Raw genomic sequence first — 26,810 nt, forward strand, 5'->3', positions numbered from 1 at the left:
GCTCTTTGTTAGTATACTCAGCCTTCTCATTGTGGTAGATTCTCTTGTTGTGGAGCACAGGCTTCAGTAGTTTCAGCATTCAGGGCTCAGTAGTTGTGGCTTGCAGGTCCTAGAATGCATGGGCTCCAGGAGTTGTGGTGCACGGGCTTTAGTGGAATCTTCCCAGACCAGGATCAAAACTATTTCCCCTGCGTTGGCAGGCAGATTCTTATCCACTGTACCACCGCGGACGGCGTCCCTCCAGGCTCCTCTGTCTCTGTGGCTTCTCCAGGCAAGAATATTGGAGTGGGTTGCCATGCCCTCCTCCAGGGGATCTTCCCAACCCAGGGGTCGAACCCAGGTCTCCTGCATTGCAGACCAATTCTTTACCGATAGCCACCAGGTAAGCCCCTCACTATCTAGTCATTGAATATATATCCTATGACAGTTTTGGGAATATTCCACTTGATCTTATTCTTTCCTGCATTTAGTAACATTTTTATTTCTTTGCTCACATACAAGAATGCATGCTTTATCAGTTCAGTTCAGTTCAGTCGCTCAGTCATGTCCTACTCTCTGCGACCCCATGAACCGCAGCATGCCAGACCTCCCTGTCCATCACCATAGTTTCATTTATATGAAGTTGAAAATAAGTCAAAAATTAACCTTTTTAGAAAATCTAGAAACAAATTCCCAAATTAGGTCATGCAATATATACCTCTTTGCAACTTAGCTTTTTCACTTAATAACTTTTAAATTCTTTACATATTATTCTTTATAGACCTGCATAATTATTTTAATGTTTATTGAGCAATTATATAAAAGAAATCAACTAATTTCTTTTAATTCATAATGCACAATGTGGTTCACTTGATAGAATGTCACTGGCCAAATTAGAGTTAATATTCTAAGAATTATCCAGTAAAATATTTCTCACTTTCATATAATCACATTTATTTTTTCAGTTATCTTCTGCGATTTTTCTAAACCATACAACTTCTTGAAAAACATATCTTATAGTTCTACTTTCTTTTTTAAGTAATTTTTAATTTAAAATTTTATCAAAGTAAAATAAACATCAAAGAGTATGTAAATTTTAGGTATTCAAAGAAGAGAAATTTTTGTGTTAATTTTTTAAATGTGAACATAATAATGAAAACTATTATTCCTATAAGAACTAGAATATTACTGGTGCTCCCAGGGTTCCTACCCAATCATCAGAAAGTTTACTTGAAAGTAAAAATACTAAATCAGCTGTATCTTCAGTCATTTTTAATTTGAAGAGCTGGGAATAGAAAGCAGAAGGAAGCTTCTGGCTGTATTTCTATTTTGATAAACATGCATTTATTAATGAACAACTTTAATGATTGTCTGAAAGAATTATTCTCAGGGTTCCCTATAAAGTAGGAGAATTCACAGTAGCCAAAGGGAGAGTGATGTCAGACCCTTGAAAAACAACCAGTGATACAGTATTTTGGAAGCAAGAATAGGTATGTATCTAATGACTTTTAAACTATGTTAGTTGATGCATTGTCCTTCCAGTGAAATGAATGAGTAGATTATGTGAAGTCAGCTAGCTCAAGATGGTATATAGAATACATCTGTCTCTAATTTCTTCTGAAATTATCTTAAAAACAATAATAAGAATTAAAAGGGATATTAAGAGTCAACTTTTTGGAAGTCTTTTCCTTATCTGTACAATGAGAGTTGTAATAGGTATTTTCTAATAGCCTACTTTGCTTTGGTACTGAATTTTGTTATTTTTTAAAACACTATATGATTTGTATTTGCATCACTATGGAAAATAAGTGAGAATTACCTATATTATATGAATAGATTGAAGCATTAGTGACAAGAGGGTAAATATTGTGTTGAATCATTTTATATGAATGGCCAGAAAAAAATCTTGATATAAATAAATCTTCCATACATTTAAAAATCAAAATTAAAGGCATCTACAGCTACCTGATGAAAATGAAAAGATAATTTCTAATTTTAAAACTTCTCTGAATATGTCTAGCCATTTATCCATTAATAGCTGGAAAAGAAATTTTAGTGTTCACTGTGTAGGGTACTTATCAATTCAGAAAGGGAAGTGAAATGGAGGGTGAGAAGTAGATAAGAGGACAGGAGGGAGGGAGGAAGAGCAAGGGAAAAAGAGAGAGGATCCTCCCTAGAATCTGTTTTTAAAAGTTTGAACCAAACAATCTTTGGTTCATCATAGTGGGTGTGTCACAGTCTAAAAATCGTAAGTCATTCTCTATGCAGTTTTTTCTCAGTAAACATATACACTCTGTACTTTAGATGCATTATGTCAGTTATTTATGGTAGGAGCCAATGAAAGAGGCCTTTGCATTTTGAGATTGAAGAAACTTAGGTTTGGAGAGGTTAAATCATTTCCCAGCATCATCAGGATGAAGTGACAAAACTGAGGATGAAGTCCATGACTGACCTCTGAAGGTCACACTGCCATCTGCTCTGGTATATGTCTCTAGTCTTCCCAGTTAACAGACCACTCAAAGTGATTACTGAGGAGGGACAAAGTCAGACTATTTTACAGATACTTTAGGAAGAGATATGAAATATCAGTGAAGTGATGTCAATTATTTCTAATTTAAAGATTATTTCTCCTTGCACTGTATTCTTTTTGTGTTCCATTTGACAAACTAAAAAGTTGGGAAATTTTTCAAAATTAAAGCTATTAGTAATCAGTGATGTTCAAATAACCATACCTCTCTATCAACTGCATTTGTTCTTTAGTATTTATTAAAAATACAGATTGGTCCAGAAAGATAAAATTGCATAAATTAATGTGGTTTGTGATTTATAATACCTCTTTAGTGTGAAATCTTTGTTTATAAAGCTTGTTACCCAAATATAATTTATTTTAGTGATATGTTAGTTGTGAAAGTTAAAGGAGGACGTCTGAATGGGACTGTTGTATTCCGTCCTGGGCGACCACCTTAAGGAGCAATGTCAGACCAGCAGTAAACTTCCCACAGCAGCCTTGGCTGGTTTGCCCCCTTCTGTTTTCCTTTGCAGTGGGCAATTTCTTATCTACTAACACCCACAATTTCCTTTTGTTTTAGATTATTTTATTGTTGTTATTGTTATTGGAGTGTGTTTGCTGATTGGGTAGGATTCTTTGGAGTTACATGGTATTTTTATTGGATAGATATTTGGTTTTTTTGTTTTTGGATTTTTTTCTTTTTTTTTTTTACTATTTATGGTTTTTGTAATATATTTTAAATTCTCCAAAGGCATTAAATGGTCTCTAACATAAAGCCTATGGTTGTTTTATTTATTTATTAAATTAATTTTTATTAGCATTGATTTACAGTGTTGTTAGTTTCTGCTGTATAGCAAACTGAAATATATGTATTTATCTCCACTCTTTTTTTAGATTCTATTCCCATATAGGTCATTAAGAGTATTGAGTAGAGTTCCCTGTGTTATACAGTAGGTTCCTATTAATTATATATTTTATCATTAGTAGTGTGTATATGTCAATTCCAATTTATCCTCACCCTAGATTTCTCTCCTGGTAACCATAAATTGGTTTTCTACCTCTATGATTCTGTTTCTATTTGTAAATAAGTTCATCTGTACCATTGTTTTAGGTTCCACATATAAAAAATATCATATGATATTTGTCTATGGCTAACTTTGGGTGAAAGTAGCAAGATGCTAAATTAGTCCATAATTTCCCAAGGTGATACAGAATTAATGGTGGTGCTCAGACTTAAATCCATGGCTGTCCTACTCTAAATGGCCATACTTTATCATGAGATAATGAGAGCTCCCAGGAGACAAAATCACCAGATGGGCCCCTTGAGTACTAGAGCCTGTGATTGGGGACAGTGTTTAAATTCAAAATCTCCTGTTTTTCTGAAAATACTCTGAATTGTAGGTTTTTTGTTCTCAGTGCAGTAAGGTGATTGAAAATATGTTGCAAAGAAGATGATTTTATATCTTTTAGCTAAAACTGTTATACTGAGTCAGCTACATCTAGGATGTCCTGTGACAAAATACATTGATAAATTCTGAAGAATCTGAAAGTGAGAATGATATCCACTCTCTTGCTTGATTACTTGAGTGACCTGAAGAAGGTCACAGACACTAAAGTAGGTCACAGTTTTCTAACACTTTTAAGAAAAAATTACAAATTTATAATTACCTTCTAAACACTTTTTTAAACTGCTTTCATTGGGTCAGATGCACACACACATAACATACACACTCACACACATACTTAACACACATACAAACACACATAATTTAATCCAAATTTAATGTATAATGACAGAAAGCAAATCAGTGGGTGCCTGGGGATAGAGGTGGGAATAAGAGAAGGATTACAAAGGAGCATGAGGAAACTTTTAGGGATGATGAATATATATATATATATATATATATATCTTGATTATGATGGTGGTGGTGATGTCACGTATATATGCATATGTCACTACTTATCAAATTGTACACTTTAAATATGTGCAAAGTTTATCCTTTATCATTTATACCTCAGTAAGCCTATTTTTTAAATATCCTTCAAAGACCACATTATCAACACTCTCTTCTGGAACAAATACTCTAGTTTTTTCTCCTTTTAATGTTATCCTAGACCTTTTCAATGCATGTATCACAAGGAGTAAATATTGGTTTTTTTGGGGGGGGGATGGACAGGGAGGCCTGGCGTGCTGCGATTCATGGGGTTGCAAAGAGTCGGACACGACTGAGCGACTGAACTGAATGTATGAGAAGATCTTAATATGCCCCAAATTACTTTTATTCTTTATTTTCTATCAGCTAATCCTAACACAGATTCTGCCCTATTTTAACATACTATTTATAGACCAGATGAGTGAAAATTAAAGCATTTTCAATGGAAATTTAACCTAGTGACTCCTCATAGAGAAGAGGGGAGATTTATAGAAGTTGTCCAATCATCTGACTTCTCACAATAGCTGCTTTTTTTGATAAACCAAGTGTCTTGTCCACTGATCCTAATTAAATGAGCAGTAATGCCTTTCATTTTCCCTCTAGCTTCACTTTGAATCTACCTCAGTAGAAAGTAATGCATTTGAGAAAACAGAGCATCTAGAAAACAATTTCAGTTCTATAATAAATTGTTGATCTCAGTAAAACTTTCTATCCCTGTGAGACTTGTTTTCTGTATAGGTAAAGTAGCAATAGTCATACTTACTCTGTTTAATTTAAATGAAGGTACAAAGAGATAAAGTTTTCTTCTCAGAGCATTAGGAAGGTCTGGACTTTGCTCTGCTATTTTTGGCAAATTTATCTTGAGCATATTCATCTGCATTATAATTTCTTCCTCCATTGGTAGGTATTTAACATGACTAAGGTTTGGTTGTATCCTCTATAATTTTTTCTTGAAAGGCCACATAAACTTCCAGGACATCTAATATCACTGCTGTACAGTTGAATTAAAGTCTAAAAGTCAGACTGTCTAGAATTCTATTCATACTTTCAGTGCTCTAGATTTTCCTTTAGATATCTTGGTGTCATTCAGATGTGACAAATAATGCATATTTCAACCTAGTTATTATTCTCAACATACTATTTCCACTTACAAAACATAACTTCAAATTACCCATGCTCAGCACCTCAATGTTAAGCATTGAGTTAGGCCCGAGAAAGAGTCTCAGTAAATATCTGTGGATGTCCCACAAGTTTATCTTCCTTGGGAGCCTCAGCATGGTTTGTTTAGAGCACCACATCACTTTGGATAGAGCTAAAATGCTAAGGGAAATTAAGAGTGAAAATCATGAGTGTTGATGATAAAAGATTATGTCTATGGGGAAGCCTGCATCAATTAATGGAGATGCTGGAATGTTGTGTCAGTGTAGACATTCTACAGAGTGGGCACAGTTGCAGAGAGACATAAATGTTATAGGTCTAGATAATGTCCACTAAATATAACTGAGAATTAAGAAGGGCACACTCATCTCCGTATATTTTGCATATTAGTTGCAGAGAAAAGAACAAAAGAGCAAAGCTGAGGGATTCAGAGAGAAAGTTATCAGCTGCAGCAATAGGAAAAAGGATGCTGAAGAAGTGTGGCTAGGTTTCTCAGAACATAGAAGAAGCTCAAACATCGTTGAAGACTGTTAATCTGTCAGGCTAGATAAATTTTGTTAGTTCAAATGATTTTTTAAGGATATTCATAAAGCTGACTCTTAATTTACCTTATACCTTAATAGGGATTCATTAAGGAAATGGCTTGTTACCATTCATGTGTCTAATGATTATGGTATATTTCCTTAACCAGATATGCAATTCATTGCTTTAAATACCCAGCACTACAAGACTGTTTCTGTACTTTGCTGCATGAGATAAGCTTTCCTTATAGAAATGTTTCTGTTCACTGGGAAGTAATAATATTTTAACATCTATAGTTTATAAAATAAAAGAGAGAGCACACATTAAACACAAAGACAGTAACTTTTACTATTAAAGCTATGATTTTTCAGTGGTCTTCTATTTCATTTCTTTACTAAGTGGTACATATGCATGTCCTGGTGGGAGATGACATAGAAATTAACACAGACAAAAGAAAGATTCAGAGACTTACCAAGGCTTGTGTATTTTTCTGTAGTGTTATTTTTCCCTTCTTAGCTTTATTAATGGTTTTAGTCCTGGTGACTCCATCAGTGAGCCTATGGTCAGTAGCAGACATCAGGTATTTTCAAACCTCCTGTACGCTATCTGGAACCAACTCCACATTACATGTTGACTTATTTGAGAAATATAAATGCTAGAGAGAGGCATTGTCATGGAAATAAAGAAACCTAGACTAGGAGTCCAAAGATACCAGCTTTAGCTCTGCTTCTGCCACCTGAGTAAGCTTGGAAAATCACTAAAAACTACCTAAACCTGTATTTTGCTACCTCTAATATAGAGATAACACTTTCACTATCTCACAGAGTTATTGTAAAAATCATATATATTCATTTTAGCCAGTATTTGTTCTCCTGTGCCTATCATAAGGTCTGGCACTCATGACAGAATATATGATAGTTAATATAAAATTTTAAATATTTTATGACATCATACTAGGTTTGCTGTTTTTGTTTAGGTTTTAATTATAACATCTAGGGATCTGGCAGTCCCTTTAATTCTTCCTGACCAACAAAGGACGTTGATTTTTGAAAATCTAAGTTTCTCATGTTGTTCCAGTAGGACATAGGAAGATTGAAAGTAAAAATATGGAAAAAACACCAGACAAATATAAACAAAAATAAAACTGATCTAACTATGTTAATATAAGGAAAGCTTATTTTAAGGCAGAAAAATATTGCTAGAAATTAAATATTACCATAAATTGTTAAAAGGTTTAATTAAATAGAATATGTAATAATGCTAAATTCATTAACACAGAAAACAAAGCATAACAGATACAAAGGGAAGTGGATAAATCAATTTATAATTAAGTTTGATATTTTCTTTGCAATTTTAAACCTATTTCTCTTGGTAAATGATAGATGAAGAAGACAAAATATTTGGTAAGCATATAAGTTTGAAAATGTCTTCCTAAATGAGTATATAGAACTGTGTACTGAATACTTGGAAAATAAAGAGTATTTCTCAAGGCCATATGGAACATTTATAAAAATTGAATAAATACTGGGAGATAAAAAGAGTGAAAAATAATTTCAAAGAAGCAATATTGTTGATTACATTGTTTTACAACAGTGAAGATGTAAAATGATAGCAAAATAATAATGACCTTTTATGTATTTTGAAAAATAAAGTGCCACATAAGTCCCAAGGTAAAGAAAAATTATAAAAGAAATTTAAATTTATAAGGTAACTTAAAATATATGAGCATGTCTATTCTGTGTCAGGCAGAGTTCTAGTATAGGTGAACAGAAGGGATAATCTTTCTTGGAAGTTTACTTGTTGGTACAGAAGAACAGACAATAAAGAAGATGCCAGAGGGTGGTAAGTGTTAAGGAAAATAAGTATGGTAGGTGGTGACAGAGTGCTGGAAAAGATGGGGGGAAGAAAACATATCAATTTTTAATTGAGTGGTTAGAGAAAATGTGGCTGAGAATGTGACACTGAAGTCAAGTCTTAAAGGAGATGAAAGAGCAAACCATGCAGAAGTATGTGAGGGAAGAGTGATATCTGATACATGTGTGTATGTGCTTGCGCCTTTTTACTTCTGATTTAAATCAAGTTTGCCTAGGAGCAGGATAAAGCTGCGATGAAAGAGGTTAATTCCTACAATATGTCATATCCATTTAAACTGAAAATATCTTAAAGTCATATATAGTTCACCTTTCTTCTCTTTTAGCATTCTGTGCGTGATTCAGCTTATTAAAATGGAAATTTTTATGCATTTCCTATGATGCCTTTTTATCATTTCACATTTCTAAAATAGAATATGCCATTTACTTTACATTTGAGTTAATATTGACTGGGAATATAAAGCAGCAATTGTCTGGCTAGCCGCCAAGGTAAAAGCATAGTTAGAAAAGTAATAATTCAGGAATGTACTCATTGTTAAAGGGCATAACAACTTTTTATTAGTCCAATTATCTTCTTCTTAATACACATTGTAAAGAACAAGTAAACTGCCTCTCTTGCATTTCATGAATACAGAGTATACAATTTCTCAAGTCAGACGTTTCTGTCCATGGGAAAAAAAAGGCCAAATACAAAAATAACATTTCACCAAAATCAGCTACTTTGACCTGAATGTACTAGATTTTTAGCATTCAGGATAGAATTTTAACCTTCAATAGTGCCTGTTTAAATATTATGGTGAAATTTAAGGTTATACATAAAATCTGACTGAATACAGGTGGTGTAAGAGAAAAGTATGTAGGGTTGTTTTCTCTGTATATTACAATGCAGCTTTCTAAAATAAGGGACCTGCCAATGTAGGATTATTGCTACTTGAAAACAAATTAATATGGATTTTCACCTCAGAGAACTGAATCCTTACCATTAATTAGTGTTGTTATTTTAGGCAAATTACTGACTTCTCTTAAAGTTTGTTTCCCCCTCTGTAAAACTGGCATAATAGTGCCTACTATTCAAAGATAAATGTGAGGATTAAACATGAAAAATATACAGAATACTTAGCATATTATAACATGTTCAATAAATGTTAGTTTAACATGTTTTTTAAATGAACTGGGCTTAATGAAGTGCAAATAGAAAAAACAACTTCTTTATTACTTGGGGTTTTTCAGAGAAACAGAACCACTGGGAGGTGTGTGTGTGTGTATGTGAAATTTATTATAAGGAATTGGCTTATGCAGTTCTGGAGGCTGAGAATTCCCAAGATCTATAGTTGGCAACCTGGAGATCCCAGAGAGGTGATGATGTACTGTTAGTTTGAGTCCAAAGGTCTGAGAAGCAAGAAAGGGAGTCATTTAAGTTTCAGTTCAAGCTGTTCCCCACAGGCTCAAGCATGAGCCAGGAAAGAGGGCAAATTTTTAATTAATGATAAGAATAACACTTTGATTTAGGCTTGACTTTTCTGATACCTCTAAGTGAACAAAATCCATGAGGTTTATATAAAATATTCAAATGCAGGAAGGAGACATCACAGGAGGCATGGGGGCAATATGGGTAAAGGGGGTTATGACATTTAATTTTACATGTTAATTTGACTGGACCATGGGATACCCAGATAGTTAGTTAAACATTATCCTGGTGTTTCTGTGATTATGTTTGTGAATGAGATGATATTTGAATTGGGTAGAGTGAGTAGAACAGATTTCCATTCCTAGTGTAGGGATGCTGAGTCAGTTGAAGGGCTGAATGGAGCAAAAAATGGTTTAGTGAAAGGAGAACCTGGGCCTCTTTCACACTGTCATGTTCCTGGTGGCTGTAATACCCAACTCCTTTGGGTTAGACATGGGAATTAGAGAGAAAGGATAACGTGATTTTATTTTGCTTAATTGATACTGCTTATTGTTCTCTCTTGGCTCTTGAATGACCTCTACCTTGGTAGGCATCCAAGAAACCACAATGGTAAATATTATTGATACATTTAAATGCACTAAAAATAAGTGATATGGATAACTCCCCAAAGAGCATGGATTTTATTTAAATAGCAAATGCCAAAGTAAATAAAAATTTTTTTTCATAATGCTAGAGAGATTTAATCTTTAACATTTAAAGGTTTTTAATATGTGGACATATATATATTCACACACATATATATGTATGTATGTGTATATATAGGTGTATGTGTGTTTGGTGTTGTGTGTATATATATGATCAGTATATATATTTTTGCTGGCTTTTTCTGCTGGGAAAGCCTAGAAGCAATGACATCCCTGTAAGGATAGGCACAACTAGCACACAGGAATTGTGTATACCTATTGTAAATACTGGAGGAGGGCATGGCAACCCACTCCAGTGTTCTTGCCTGGAGAATCCCCACGTACAAGAGAGGAGCCTGGAGGGCTGTAGTCCATGGGGTTGCACAGAGTCGGGCACAACTGAAGCGGCTAAGCAGCAGCAGCATTGTAAATACTCTTTTCCAATAAAAGGAACCAAGACTTCTTAGATGAGTGGTTGAATCCAGGACTGACAGAGAAAAAATACTTTATGAAACTGGAACATCTTGTGGGACCAGAAAGTGAGGAAACCCTCAGAACATGATAGGAGCATGTCAAAAGAGTATAGAAGCTGATTTGAACATGTGCCCGATGACCAAATTTGGGACAAGTTGAGATAAAATACATAACAAAAATGAATTATATAGCATCAAATAAAATAAATACCCATGAGTCCATACTGATATAAATAATGTAATATATAAACAAATGAGAAGGGACTGAACCTTCTTCACAGTGTAATCCCAGTAAATGTAGAAATGGTGAGGGAACTTGAAAAATCACCATTTATCAAACACTACATTTTTAGTGTTATAAGTTACATAAGGTTATTTATGGTTATATAAAATGCTAACACTGGGGAAAGCTGGGTAAAGAGTATAAGGAATTCTGAGTATAAAGAAATTTTTATTTTTGTAACATTTCTGAAAAGTTAATTCAAAATTGTTTCCCTGGTGGCTCAATGGTAAAGAATCCGCCTGTGATGTGGGAGACCAAGGTTCAGTCCCTGGGTCAGGAAGATCCCGTAGAGAAGGAAATGGCAAGTCATTCCTGTTTACTTGTCTGAAGAATGCCATGGGCAGAGGAGCCTAACACTCCATAGTCCATGGGGTTGCAAAAAATTGGACACAACTGAGTGACTTAACACTTTCACTTTAATTCAAAATTGAAGGAAGGATATGCAGGGGAGGAAAAAAAAGATATTCAGGGAGAGAAAGGATGAAAGAAACCACTGTAGGGTAGAGCTGAATTTTGAAGGCTGAGTAGGAGTTAATTTTGGGCATGCTGAGTTTTTATTCAGTGGATTCCTACAGTGGGAAAGACTTGACAGCAGTTGCATATAGGCTGTTAGGATTAGAGACACATTTGAGAGTCTCTGACTACCAGGAGAAAAGAGAAGTCAAAGAGTCAGACAGGATCACCCAGGAAGGTTGTATGCAAGTAGAAGCAAGGAAAACAGAGTCCTAGGGAATACAGACTGAGAAGAAATAGCAAGAAAAACAGTTTAAAACCAAGAGAAGTGGTATCAAAGCGCAGAGAATTTAAAGGAGGAGGAAGTTGTCTGCTTGCGTAGTAGTTCAGTGGAAGAAGAGGAGGAAAAGGAAGACAGAGGAAGAGGAGGAAGTATGCTCTTCAATATACCGTGGCTAAATATTTCAATTTCAAGAATAAGAACGAAAAACTAAACATGCACCTAGTATATGATCTGGCAGTCATGTTCCTGGGCTTCTATCCCAGAGAAATGAAAACTTATATTCACACAAATTTCATACACAAATGTACAGAGCAGCTTTATTTGCAAGAGCCCCAACCTAGAAATAACTCATAAGTCCTTGAGTGGAATGAATGCATAAATAAATTATGGCATATCCCCACCATAGGATACTACTCAGCAAAAAAAAGAAAGAAACTGTTGATAGGTGCAACAACCTAGATGGGCCTCCAGAGATGTATGCTGAGTGAAAAAAGCAAATCCCAATAGGTTACATGCTGTAATATTTCATTTACATATTCTTGAAATGACAAAATTATATAAATTGAGATTAGTGGTTTCCGGGAGGTATGAAAGTGGAGGGACAGGAAGAAATTGGGTGTGCCAACAAAAGGGCAATTATAAGGAATCCTAGTGATGATAGAAATATTTTTGTATTCTGCATTTATCAATGTCAGTATACTATAATATTGCTCTGTAGTTCTGCAGTATGTTACTGTTAGAAAAACTGGATAAAAGTTCAGATCTCTCTAATTTCTTATAGCTGCCTGACAATGTACAGTTATCTCAAGATAAAAAGTTTAATTAAAAGAGAAAAGAAGAATAAGAATAAAATGTTACAAGCATCCAGACGGAAACACTTTTTTAAAAACCCATTTAAAGTAAGGAATTTTTATCTTTGAAATATACAATGAAAGCTAAGATACTGGATAATTATCTACAGATTATTGAGAGCAAAGGATTGTGTTTCAAGAAAACTGTATCCAGCTGAGATACAATTTATCTGTCAAATAAAAGAGAAACATTTTGAGCATGAAAGAATTTAGCGGGTCTACCAGCCAAATTATTTATGTGAGAAAATGTTGAAGAAAACCTTGTAAACATTAAAAATTAAACACAGATCTAATGGGAAGACAGATAGAAAGTATGTGAAATAGTATTAGTTTTTTTTTTTTTTGCATTCAATTCTAAATGGATTGTAAAGTTAATAGAATTCTATAATACATGTGTTAATTATATGTGAAATTGAAAAATAGATGAAAGAAACAGAATAATAATAGTACGCAGCCAAAACTTCCATGCTAGAAAGCACAAGATTTGAAAAAGGATGAGGATAAAGTGAAATCAAAACTTTCACTGTGAAGGAAGAGAGCAGATGTACAGGAGGAATAAAATACCAATAATTATCAGTGGGGCAGAAAATCTTTGTGTTAGTGAGAAAGATAGGGACTTCCCTGGTGGTCCAGTGGTAAAGAATCTGCCTTCCAATGTAGGGGATGCAGGTCTGATTCTTCATCAGGGAGCCGAGAGTCCACATGCTACAGGGCAACTAAGCCCGCACACCATAACCACGGAGCCTGCGCACGCTAGAGCAAGAGTGCTACACCCAGAGAAGCGCACACACAGATCAACCGGAGAGAGAGCATCCCTGCGCCGCAGTGAGACCCAGCACAAACAAAATAAATCCTTAAAAAAAAAGGAAAATAAAATTAAGGTTTTCCCAACTTGGCAAAAATAAAAATGGAAGGAGATGCTTAGAATTTGATAGCTTTATTTGATCCGTTTAAAAAATAAAACTAAAAATACAGGTGTAGAAAATGAGTCTTCCCCTGAATAGCAAAAAAAGCATTTTGAAGAACAGGGTACTTGTTTGAAATGATCAAAGTTAGATTTTTGTTTGCCCAAGATCTTTGATGCTCTCAGTGAAGGCATATTTCTTATATTCCTCTCTCCTGTCTACTTTCTCATTCACCAAAACCATGTTATTTCCCATTCTAAGGAAATACATATTTCCCATGGCTCAAATGTATCAAAAATAGTTATTTTGCTCATTTTCTGCTGCAGGACTACTTAGGATTAGCCTTTTCCTGTTTTCAAATATAGACATCCTTTTTCTGTACATCGTTGCTTTGATCATTCCCTAATACTGTCTCACGTTAATCGCTGGGGGTTGATCCTGTCCTTGCTCACTCAACTCCTGCCATTCTGGTAGTCTGTTAATGGGTATAAGACTCTGTGGGGAGACTCTTCAGAAATGTGAACTTGAAAGAAGTTTAAGATCTTCATGATTCTGCTTATTCTTTTAGGACAGAAGTTTTTATTAAAAATTTTAAAATGTACATTTGGAAACATGATGTCTTTGTAAAATATAAACAAATAAATGTAAAACAAGACTTACACCTCAAACTAGTTATCAGCCTGTTTCCCTCATAAATTCAATGCTAACTATCGTGCTCATATCAATTTTGCCTAGGAGAAGAATTTTGCTTCTCTTCCTCAAATTTGAATATCCAGAAAAATCTCCATAATTTCAGCATGTTGTTTTCACTTCACACTTCAAAGCAGATATTTTCCCCTACCGAGCTAAAGGGAACTTAACAGTCAGTTACTTCAATCACCCTGTCATTCTTCAGCTAGGACTGCTTTGCTTCACACTCACCTATAATAAGGCCACAGATTGGGCATTTCAACTCATTATTCCTGATATCAAGAAATCTTTCCGTAAAATTAAGAGCTCCATGAGAGAAGGCATAATAGCATATTTCATTCAAGCTTCCATAAATTCACAGTGCCAGACACAGTGCTTGGCCACAGAGAACAGTCAACAAATATTAATTGAGTGATTGAACAAGTTAATAAATGAATAAAGTAATCTTTATTTAATGTTTCCAATCAGAAAGCAGTAGGAGTGAGAAGAAAAAAGAGTAATCATTTATAAAACTTTTTTCTTACCATTCTGGAGTCAGTAGTATTCTCGATTTACCTTTTCAGTTTACTTTTTTGGGGGGGTGGGTGGGCGGGGAGGATGAACTCATGATTTCAACTGCAGCCTTGAAAACTAATGTAAAACCTAAAATAATACCACTTTGACAGGAGAAATGGCAAAAAAAAAAAAAAAAATGAAAAGGCTATTTATCATACTGTTTGATAATTTTCTTATTTTACTTCCTAAAATAGCAACCTTATTTTTCTAGGAAGAGATCCTATCTGTTTATTTTGAGTTTTTAAATTGTCTTTAAATATGAATCCCTCTATATCTTTCCTTGAGGAACGATAAAACTGATTCCTTGTTGAAGAGGGATTCCTCTATGTACCAAATTAATTATTTCAGTAAAATTTCTTCACAAACAGCATCACTCATACTGACTGCTATGAAGCCATTAAATCCTGGCTCTAGGTAACTTTTGGACATTATGCAGAAGTGTCATATCAATCTCTTCTCATTGGGCTTGAAACAGTCCTTAGAAAACCATATAAACTTCAGTGTATTTTCCAAGGACTTGCTTGGATTTGATTAACGAAGAGCACAGAATTGAGATATAGTATTTGACGTTGAAAGAACATTTAAAGTGAAAAATTCAAAGCTGAGGTGCCACAAAATGGGTACCAGAAAGTCACTTATTGAAAAGAAAACGTAAAGGATTTTTTCTCACTTATGCTAAGCTGACAAACAAATCCGTACAGAACACATGCAGGAGAGTGGAGTTCTGAGTTTCTGAGCTGGTTAACTGTGTTCAGCAGTGATTGGTGATAAGGTCTTAGCTCCACAGAAATATTGCAGTGTTGCTATTTTCTCTCACAGTTCTTGGGCATTTATTTTGTATTAACCAAACCAAGAAGAGAATGTTATTTTTGTTTTCTCTAATAAAAATCTCAAGTCTAATACTGTAGTTATTCCATAATTAATATGGATATCCTTTCACAAGTATATGGACAAAGAGAGAAGCCTGACTGGTGAAGACAAATAACTTTGTTGTTTATGTGGACATTTAGTCAATACTTGGTAATAAACAGCACCCCCACAACCCAGACGACACAATGGCTTGGCGTGGAATCAGTGCAGTTGCCCACCTTATTGGTAACCTCCATGATCTGCCAGAGAAAGAGAATAAACTCATCATTCCATTGTGAAACGATGTTGTAAAAGTAACAGGTAATTAATGTGTATTTTTTTTCATTTATTTTTATTAGTTGGAGGCTAATTACTTTACAATATTGTAGTGGTTTTTGCCATACATTGACATTAATCAGCCATGGATTTACATGTGTTCCCCATCCCGATCCCCCCTCCCGCCTCCCTCTCCATCCCATCCCTCTGGGTCTTCCTAGTGCACCAGCCCTGAGCACTTGTCTCATGCAACCAACCTGGGCTGGTGGTCTGTTTCACCCTTGATGGTATACTTGTTTCAATGCTGTTCTCTCTGAACATCCCACCCTTGCCTTCTCCCACAGAGTCCCAAAGTCTGTTCTGTACATCTGTGTCTCTTTTTCTGTTTTGCATATAGGGTTATCGTTACCATCTTTCTAAATTCCATATATATGCGTTAGTATACTGTATTGGTCTTTACCTTTCTGGCTTACTTCACTCTGTATAATGGGCTCCAGTTTCATCCATCTCATTAGAACTGGTTCAAATGAATTCTTTTTAATGGCTGAGTAATATTCCATGGTGTATATGTACCACATCTTCCTTATCCATTCGTCTGCTGATGGGCATCTAGGTTGCTTCCATGTCCTGGCTATTATAAACAGTGCTGTGATGAACATTGGGGTGCATGTGTCTCTTTCAGATCTAGTTTCCTCGGTATGTGTGCCCAGGAGTGGGATTGCTGGGTCTAATTGTATATTTTTATAATATTTTAGTTGCTTACTCAGCGATTTGAGTACAAAATTTGACTCTTAAAAAAGCTCAGCTATAAACTCAACAAATTATCCTGTTAAGTGTTCAGATACACATCCAAAATGCCATCAATTGAAAAACCCTCCAACCCACATGCTTCGCTGATGGGCCCAGGCAATATAATCCCCAAAGGGCTGATTCCTTGTTGAAGAGGGATTCCTCTATGTCCCAGAACATGAGCACAGCAGGCTTACCCCTAAAATGTGGAAATGCTACAAAAGCATGGTGAACTTAGTAACAGGAAATGACATGGAAGTAGAAAATGGTGTAAGAATGGTGGGTTATGACTTAACTAGTTGTAAAATTTGATAGCAATAAAGTATGGTATTTTAGCAACAAGGAGACTGAGCCATAGCAAATGCCACCAGTTCTGGTACAGGCACATGGAAGTAATGATAAATACATTTTAAAAGAAACAGAGGAACTTCCCTGGTGCTCCAGCCATTGACTTCACAGTGGGGTATGGGTTTGATCCCTAGTCGGGGAGCTAAGATCCTGCATGCCAAATATGTGAATGAATGAATGAAGTAGAAATTGAGTCTTCAGACCTATAACACTCCTAAGTGAACAATTATACAGATTTAAGTATCATAAAGTGATACCTTTGAACTGTGGTGTTGGAGAAGACTCTTGAGAGTCCCTTGGATTGCAAGGAGATCAAACCAGTCAAGCCTAAAGGCATTGGTAGGACTGATGCTGAAGCTGAAACTCTAATATTTTGGCCACCTGATGTGAAGAACTGACTCATTGGAAAAGACCCTGATGCTGGGAAAGATTGAAGGCAGCAGGAGAAGGGGACGATAGAGGATGAGATGGTTGGATGGCATCCCCGACTCAGCGGACATGAGTTTGAGCAAGCTCTTGGAGTTGGTGATGGACAGGGAGGCCTGGTGTGCTGCAGTCCATGGGGTCACAAAGAGTTGGACACAACTGAGTGACTGAAATGAACTGAACTATCATAAAGAGATAAAGGTTCATAAACTTTTCCTGGATCATCAAAAGCAGAAGTTGGTTCAAAGTGTTTCATAGTGCCATTTTCAAAACATAATTCACAGGGGATTACCACTGAATAGACATCTCTTATGGTAGATGAACTCACAATAATGCAAGACAATGAAAAATACTGAGGAAGGATCAACAGATTCAAGAGGAAAAAAATTAGCACCCCCCCAAAGTGAAAATAATAGGAAATTCTGGAAGAGGCTATGATATAAATATATTTCACATGATTAAAGAAATAAACTGAAAGTATAAATTCTTAATAAAATAGAACAAATAGTTTTATAAAAATAAGCAAATAGAACTTTTTGATTTTAAAAATGTACTGAGATGAAAAGCTTGATAGATTAAGACAGCAGCAAACTAGACACACCTAAAGAGATACTAGAGAAGTAGAAGATAGATACAAGGAAATGACACAGAGAAAACAGAACATAATTAAGAGCCATGAAAGACAAAATGAGTAGTTTAACATAAACAAACATACCTACCTTGTTTTGGGAGAAAATTTTGACTATGTGAGATTAAAATTAAAGATGTAACATTTAGTACTTACCATTCCATGAAATTTATATACTAAAATTTCTTCCATATGGCACAAAAATAAACATAAGACATATAAAAGGTTACTCATTGAATCTCTTATAACAGAAAAAAAAATTAGAAATATAAGCATTTATTAACTGGGAAATACATAAAACTTAGAGTACATATTGAGTACATTATGATAATCCAAATTTGAATTATATGTATATGTGCATTCAGTTCAGTTCAGTCACTCAGTCTTTTCCAACTCTTTGCAATCCCATGAACCGCAGCACGCCAGGCCTCCCTGTCCATCACCAATTGCCGGAGTTTACTCAAACTCATGTCCATTGGGTTGGTGATGCCATCTAACCATCTCATCCTCTGTCATCCCCTTCTCCTCCTGCCTTCAATTTTTTCCAACATCAGGGTCTTTTCAAATGAGTCAACTCTTCACATCAGATGGCCAAAGTATTGGAGTTTCAGCTTCAACATCAGTCCTTCCAATGAATATTCAGGACTGATTTCCTTTAGGATGGATTGGTTGGATCTCCTTGCAGCGCAAGGAACTCTCAAGAATCTTCTCTAACACCACAGTTCAAAAGCATCAATTCTTCGGTGCTCAGCTTTCCTTATAATCCAACTCTCACATCCATTCATGACTACTGGAAAAACCATAGCCTTGACTAGATGGACCTTTGTTGACAAAGTAATGTCTCTGTTTTTTAATATGCTGTCTAGGTTGGTCATAACTTCCTTCCAAGGAGTAAGCATCTTTTAATTTCATGGCTGCAGTCACCATCTACAGTGATTTTGGAGCCCCCAAAAATAAAGTCAGCCACTGTTTCCACTGTTTCCCCATCTATTTGCCATGAAGTGATGGGACCAGATGCCATGATCTTAGTTTTCTGAATGTTGAGCTTTAAGCCAACTTTTTCACTCTTCTCTTTCACTTTCATCAAGAGGCTCTTTAGTTCTTCACTTTCTGCCATAAGGGTGGTGTCACCTGCATATCTGAGGTTACTGATATTTCTCCCAGCAATCTTGATTCCAGCTTGTGCTTCATCCAGCCCAGCGTTTCTCATGATATACTCTATATGTATCAAAATGGACAATCTGTACACTTCACAGATGAGTTTTAAAAAGTGAATCAGGAACGGGTCAGTAAAAATTTGTTAGTAACAATGTAATTGTAAAAAGCACAAAAAATATTTTCTCCTTATAAACATAAGTTCATAGGAGGAAAATAAACAATCCAAGAAATAAACAATCCATTATACATCAGGGAAGAAGGCATAGAAAAGGGAACAGTCAGATTTCAAACTGTATTATTATTTTAGAAACAGACTTGAAGCAAATAAAAGCAGAATGTTAACTTCAGCAAAAGAAAATTGAGAGATAATTCTATGAGGCTTTATCCCCTATTGTTTTTTTAAAAATCCTTCAAAAAATTCTAAATGGCAAATACAGTGGTTACTTGGCAGCCATCTTCTTGACCTCTCAGCAACAGTTGGCACATTTTACCATTTGCTCCTTCTTGAAGCTCTTGATTTTGAGTATATTATGTTGCAGTAAACTTTGAAGTGACTTTGTTTCTGAGCAATATATTGGGAAACTCCAGGGAATAGGGCTGTCTGCTCTTCTTTATGTATAATAATTCTTGGGTGATCTATTTACTATTGTGCCTTTAAATGCTATATTCCCAGATGTACCTTCTAGTCTTGATCACTCCAGAACTCCTGATTCATGTGATGCAATTGTTTACTCTGCGTGGCAAATTTTGTATATCTACGCCCATACTCCAGATGGCATGCAGAATAATGTAGTGTCATTTCAATGTGGAAATCTCTATTGTTGTACTGTGATTATAAAACAAAATCTTAATCCCTTGCTGTCGCTTCTTGGGCTTCAAATGACCTGGCCTCTAGCTACTTCTCCAAACAGCTACACAGCTCTCACAAATGCTCTTAAGGTATTTGTTAAGAGTAGTTTGTTCTGCCTAGACTTCTCCAAAGGTATTTTTAGTTTAAGCTTCTGCTTAAATGTCATCTCTTCGAAGATGCAGTCTCTAATTACCATGTATGATTCTTTGTAGTCTGTACTCTTAATCTTGCTTTATATTTTCTTCATTATCACTTTTAACCCAATATTTTATAAGTAATATACTGGTACATTTTTGTACGTTTCCACTGTGAGAATGTAAGTTCTTCAAGTTCAGAGATTTTTGTCCATCTTGCTCACAGCCATGTGCAGTATCCTGAGCAATCTCACACAAAGTTCATGCTCAATAAATATTTACTGATTGATGAATCAGTTATTTCTCTATGACTATTTTTCACTATGTTTTAACTCTTCCATTAGGAAAGGAAATAGCTGTTTTAAATAGAAATAAGATTTGCTAGCACTTTTTTGATCAAAAATTGTTTCCATAGTCATTTATTGACTATGTTGGTCTATAGAAAGGTAACTTATCATTATACTCTCAGTTCACCAATTTCAGCAAACTGTTGCATGAAAATGGGGAGGACATTGTACAGAACAGATGGTATTAATCTTCTTGTGAAAGACTGAGCAAACAACATTCACTTTCCAGAGCAGTTGGATTATAATTTAATAAAGGCCTGACAAATGTATCAAATATTACCTTCGTATATAAGACTTAGTTTAACTCTAAATGGGAAATACCATAGAAAAGGATGAAGAATCCTTTTTTTTTTTTTTAGTTATCAATCACCCATGGTATATGAGTAGCAAGTATTAAAAACAAGCTATATATGTAGTATTTACTTTAATAACCCAGAAAAATAACCAAAAAAGCAGACGTAGAGTCCAAACAGTCTGGTTCTCTGGCTAGTAGCGAATTTGTATCTGTGAATGTCTAAAGAATGGTGACATTCAGAGTCAGCCTCAGGCACAATTTAAATGGAACTATGAGAATTCCATACCTTGATCTTCCACCCTCATTCTTAAAAACTTCTTGTGACATCTGGGTATGCAATTAGATAAGCATGAGAAAATGCTTTTAATACACTAATTAGTTTAAAGCTAAAGGGACCTGTTGGAAATAATCTGTTAGAAGCAATGATTGCCAAAGGACAAATAAAAACAGATTCTTCAGAGTTTTAATTGATGGAAATAAGCATAAGATTAGAGAAGAGCAGTAGTGAATACACATACGGCTAACGTATGGCTGATTCTCAGATGCTAATCCTTGAGTCCCTTCTCTTGCAAAGTTGAAAAGGAGCCAGGAACCTAAAGGATAGAGGGGGCATTGCTGATTGGAGTGTGTCTGAAAGCAGTAACCAAAAAGATGCCATTTTCCTGGGTAAAACAAGTGTGAGTCATAATATAAATCCTGTGTGGCTGAGGATACTGAGCACCTAGTCTGAACTATTGCAATAAGGCTGTTATTTTCTAAAGCTATCAGTCTTGGTCTAGAGCTCTGAAGGTGAAAAGCATGCTGCATTCAGAATTTTAGCAATCTCCTCCCTCTGGAGACCAGCATTGTTAATTTTTTTGTTCCTCTATTCCTCTATTAAAGGAAGGATGCCATAATTACAGAGGGAAAGGAGTGCATGCCTGCTTGGATACAGATCTGTGTTTATGGACTTTGAGGTCCAATCAGTCAATTTCTGGCAGAGAAGCTAAAAGAGACTGCAGCTGAGAATTCTTAGTTGAAAACTAGTGGTAATTGTCACCAATTATAACATGCCATTTCTAGTTATATTCATAAACAATGGTCCCACTTTCGGAGTATAACCAAAAATGTCTTGTAGCTTTCCTTTAGAAAACTTCATTGTCAGCCTTTAATACTATTTTGAAAGTTGCTAGGTTGCCACCTGACTATATTTTGTTCATCTTATTAGTTACCTTAAAACAGATGATATATAGTAACATAAAGAAGGCTTTGTGTTATTATATTTCCTTTGTGTGTAGCTTAGTGCTTGATTTTCTTCATACTGTTATTGTAGAACAATGTTATTGGACTTAAACATATGCATTATTACTAGGAATCATTTCTTTCTAGTCAGTCCTGGATGATGAATTTTTCTCTGCAAGTCATTTTAACTTAAAATATTCTAAATATCTTGTTCAGAATATGTTGTGAATATTTTTCAAAGAGTTTAACAGAAGTGAAAATTTAGGCAAAGCAATATATCTATTTTTTATTAATTCTGATTAACAAAATAAGTCTGTGTTCAATCAGTCAGGAGTCAACTAAAGTGAAGTTCTTGGAGGTAGGAGTGTTGCTATCATTTCATTGACTGCATAATTAACTGACCCACTTAATTATGAGAGGATTTGGTTAATCCCGTAGGACTGCAGTGGATACTATTCCATTGTGGTTAACTCCAGTCTGGCTATTGAAGCTCAGAACTTTTAAGAGTGCTACTTGATTTCCTGGCATTTCATCAAAGGCTGAAAATTGAATAAAACAAATACTTTCTTAGAAAAACTATGTTACATCTTAACTTCCCCAAAATGAGTGCCTTAAAATACAAACAAATGAAGAAACCCAATATTCTAAGAAAAAGTGACTTAGAATAATCTGAGCACCAGCTCATTTAATTCTTAAAGCAAATCACTGAGAAGGGTAATTATTATCACTGTTTTACAAATGAAGAAATAAATGCATAGAATTTAAGTGATTTTCCTGAGGTCACATAGGTAATAAGTGGCAAGGGTGTGATTAAAACCTGGATCTAATTTGATCTCAGTGCCAAACAATCAGTGACTGCATCAGAGAAGCAGAGTAATACATGAAGCTCTAGAGTCTCATTGCCTGGAGGCAAACCCCAGCTTCACAACTGGCTACCTGTGCAACCCGAGGCAGTTCATTTCTTTTCCTACCTCTAGAGAGCCTTCAGATGCAAAATAGAGAGGATAATGATATAATTTATCTCACTGTGTTGTTCTGAAGCTGTATGAAAAAAGGTATGTAAAGTGCTGAGCACCATATCCAGCACATCCTAAGTGATCAATGAACGTTGTTTATCCCAGTGTGCACAGAATTTGACATTCTCATAGGGAGGAGAGTTTCCTGGATCCTTCTGAAACAGTATTGGTGATAGGGTAAAGGAAGCTACAAATGGCAAGTTTTCCCTTGAGAATTTAGTTAACATATATTCTAATCAATAATGCAACACATATTTGTGGAAAATCTGGTATTTTCCAGTTTACTTACAAATGACCTAGTGACACAAAAAAGAAAGAAATTGCATCTGTGTCCAAGTAAATCATGCCAGTTAGGTTGAAAGAGAGGCAAATAATAGAGAAAATTCAAAATAAAAGGTATTACTAAAGGAACTCCTGGATTCTGAAAAACCCAAGAAAGGGCTTCTCATGGAAGATAGACGATTACACATGACTTCTCAGAAGTTTGCAGGTCATTTTATTTACTGGTGAGGGATCTGAGTTAGAGAATAGAAATGACTGAAGGCTTATGAAAGAGTCATCAAGACTAGTAAGTGGTAACCTAAAGAATTTCAATTTTATTTTCTAAGTAATAAGTACTCAATGAAGTATTTTAAGCAGGAGATGGACTCAGTTACATGCACATTTAGAAAGTACCTCTAAGGATGGAGATTTCGTTGAAGATGCACTGTATTATCTGAATTAAACTTGGCTGCACTTAAGTTTTCTGCAATAGAAATCATAAAAAAGCAGCAAAGTTCAAAGGTAGGCAGATATGAGATGGCATTGTGGCTCCACCATCATCAGGGATTGGGCATCTTTCTGTTGTCATTTTTTTAGTACACGACTAAAATCCTCAAGCTCACTTGAAGGGACAACTCAAGATTTACTTATATAACATCTACATTCTAGGCATCAAAAATAAAGGGAAAGGGGAAGAAATAAAGGATGAACCAATTGAGTCAGCCCCCCCCCTTTTTTTAATTAATTAATTTATTTATTTATTTATTTTTTCAGTGGGTTTTGTCATACATTGACATGAATCAGCAATAGATTTACACGTATTCCCCATCCCGATCCCCCCTCCCACCTCCCTCTCCACCCGATTCCTCTGGGTCTTCCCAGTGCACCAGGCCCGAGCACTTGTCTCATGCATCCCACCTGGCCTGGTGACCTGTTTCACCATAGATGATATACATGCTGTTTTTCGCAACATCCCACCCTCACCTTCTCCCACAGAGTTCAAAAGTCTGTTCTGTATTCTGTGTCTCTTTTTCTGTTTTGCATATTAGGGTTATCGTTACCATCTTTCTAAATTCCATATATATGTGTTAGTATGCTGTAATGTTCTTTATCTTTCTGGCTTACTTCACTCTATAATGGGCTCCAGTTTCATCCATCTCATTAGAACTGGTTCAAATGAATTCTTTTTAATGGCTGAGTAATATTCCATGGTGTATATGTACCACAGCTTCCTTATCCATTCATCTGCTGATGGGCATCTAGGTTGCTTCCATGTCCTGGCTATTATAAACAGTGCTGCGATGAACATTGGGGTGCACGTGTCTCTTTCAGATCTGGTTTCCTCAGTGTGTATGCCCAGAAGTGGGATTGCTGGGTCATATGGCCAGTTCTATTTCCAGTTTTTTAAGAAATCTCCACACTGTTCTCCATAGCAGCTGTACTAGTTTGCATTCCCACCAACAGTGTAAGAGGGTTCCCTTTTCTCCACACCCTCTCCAGCATTTATTGCTTGTAGACTTTTGGATAGCAGCCATCCTGACTGGCGTGTAATGGTACCTCATTGTGGTTTTGATTTGCATTTCTCTGATAATGAGTGATGTTGAGCATAAAGAACTTGCCAAGGATCCCACCTGACATCACCTTATTGGCTACTCCAAAAGGGAGCAAATTTATTATACACGACTGTATTCAACAAGATAGGACTCATTTACTGTAAAAAGGGGAAATTTATTGAGTAGTTAACCAAGAGTAACACTGTTAAATACTGTTAAAATAATTGAGTTCTAATAAAAACTAGTACAAAGATAGTATATGTAGACGTACAAAGAAAATATATTCTTACATCTACTAACAAAACAATCTTTCTAAGAAAATAGCTATTTCCCCATGTCTTCCTTATTCTTCCACATGAACTAAAATTATTTGTCTAATTCTTCTCTCCCTAAAATATCCTGTGGGAGTTCTATTTGAGATTGCATAAAATTTCTTTTCCAAGGAAAGAGTACCTTTGTGATGGTAAGTCTTCTTATCTGAGAATATGATAGAGCATCTCTAAAACTTACCTTACAATTTTTTAATTTGTATTTTCTTTAGTTAGCTCTGGTGGCTTAATTTGATAACATAACATTTCATAATGTTTTCCCAATTTTCTTATACTCTAATTCAATCTTGCAAATTAACTTTTTCATTATGTTATCTAGGAGAATAGAGCTTTATATAAAGAAACAGTGTTAACTTTTTTATATTTACCTTAAATCTATCCACATTATTAAAATATACTGTTAATTCCAGCAGGGTATTTCTAAAGTCTCTTGGTTTTTCTCAGCATAAAAGTATATCATAATAAAAGGAAATCTTTCAGCTCTTTGTTTCTTACATTTTTAATGTTATTTCTCTTTTGTCTTACTGTATTCACTTGAACCTACAATACAGTGGTGAAATATAGTGGGCATATCTGTCTGATTATTTCTGCTTTTTGTTCAAGTATTTTAGCATTTCAGTATTCAAAGTTTATATTGTTTTCTAATTATTTTAAGGAAAAAAACCACAATATTCCTTCATGAATTGTATACTTTGTTCTGTTTCTTAGAGATATTCTTATAAGTAGCTGCTAAATTATCTTAAATACCTTAAAGCATTTATTGGGTGGATTTTATTTTCTTGGTTGGCTTGTAATTAAATTCATTACTTTGTCATATTTCTGATACTTAAGCTCTTCTTGCCTTTCTGTAGTAAATGCTGATAGATTATAGATTATTGTTCTTTTCATATATTGATGAACTTTTAACTTAAATTTCTAATCTATTTTCATATGGGACTTTGGGCCTATAGTTATTTTAAAGCTATCTTCACTGCATTTTGTTGTTATTTTACCTTATCAAGAAAACAGGAATTTTCTGTAACTTTCTATGACCTAGATTAGTTTAAATAACTCTATGCAGTTGTCTGTGTCTTATGGATTAAATTTGAAAATGGTGAACTGATCTGGTCTCTGTGCCATTTTCAATGATAAATTTTAGTGATCTTTTCCCTATCTGTGTTCATTGAGCAATTCCAAGGTAAACAAGTAATGAAGCCATTGGGCTTTAAGGAACAAGTGGGCTTGGGCAAGTGAAGACCAGAGCTAGGAATGATTTCTCAAACATCTGTCACTACAAAGATATTCAGAATCTTTCAACCCAATTGGGGAAAGAAAGGCATGGGCAAGAGTCCTAAAAATGGCTAAGATAAAATTGTCTGTCAGCTTGGGCAGATGCAAGGTCAGATTAAGTCAGACTTAAAGAAACGGTAAAAAAGAAAAATGACCTTGTCCATTCTTGAATACTTAAGCTCGTGAAGTAATTTATATACCTGCATTCATTATTAACACTTTCCTAAGTTAGATAACAGACTCACAGAACTCCTAACCTTAGTTCTGTCTGCTGAGCCAGAGTTTTCTCCATTTTTTATAAAACAACCACATCACAGACACCAGCATGCATGCAGCCATACATACGTGCTTTGTCACTGATTCCATGTGTTTTTGGAATAAAATTTCTGTTATTAGACCCTAAAGATTCCTAAATCAACAAACGAACATCTCATAATCCCTAAAATATATTGCCAGTGTCATACTTGAGAAATACTTTAAAACTTAGAAATAATATCCTATATC

Source organism: Cervus canadensis, chromosome 4 (genome assembly GCF_019320065.1).
Source record: "Cervus canadensis isolate Bull #8, Minnesota chromosome 4, ASM1932006v1, whole genome shotgun sequence".
In the NCBI taxonomy this organism is placed as follows: Eukaryota; Metazoa; Chordata; class Mammalia; order Artiodactyla; family Cervidae; genus Cervus; species Cervus canadensis.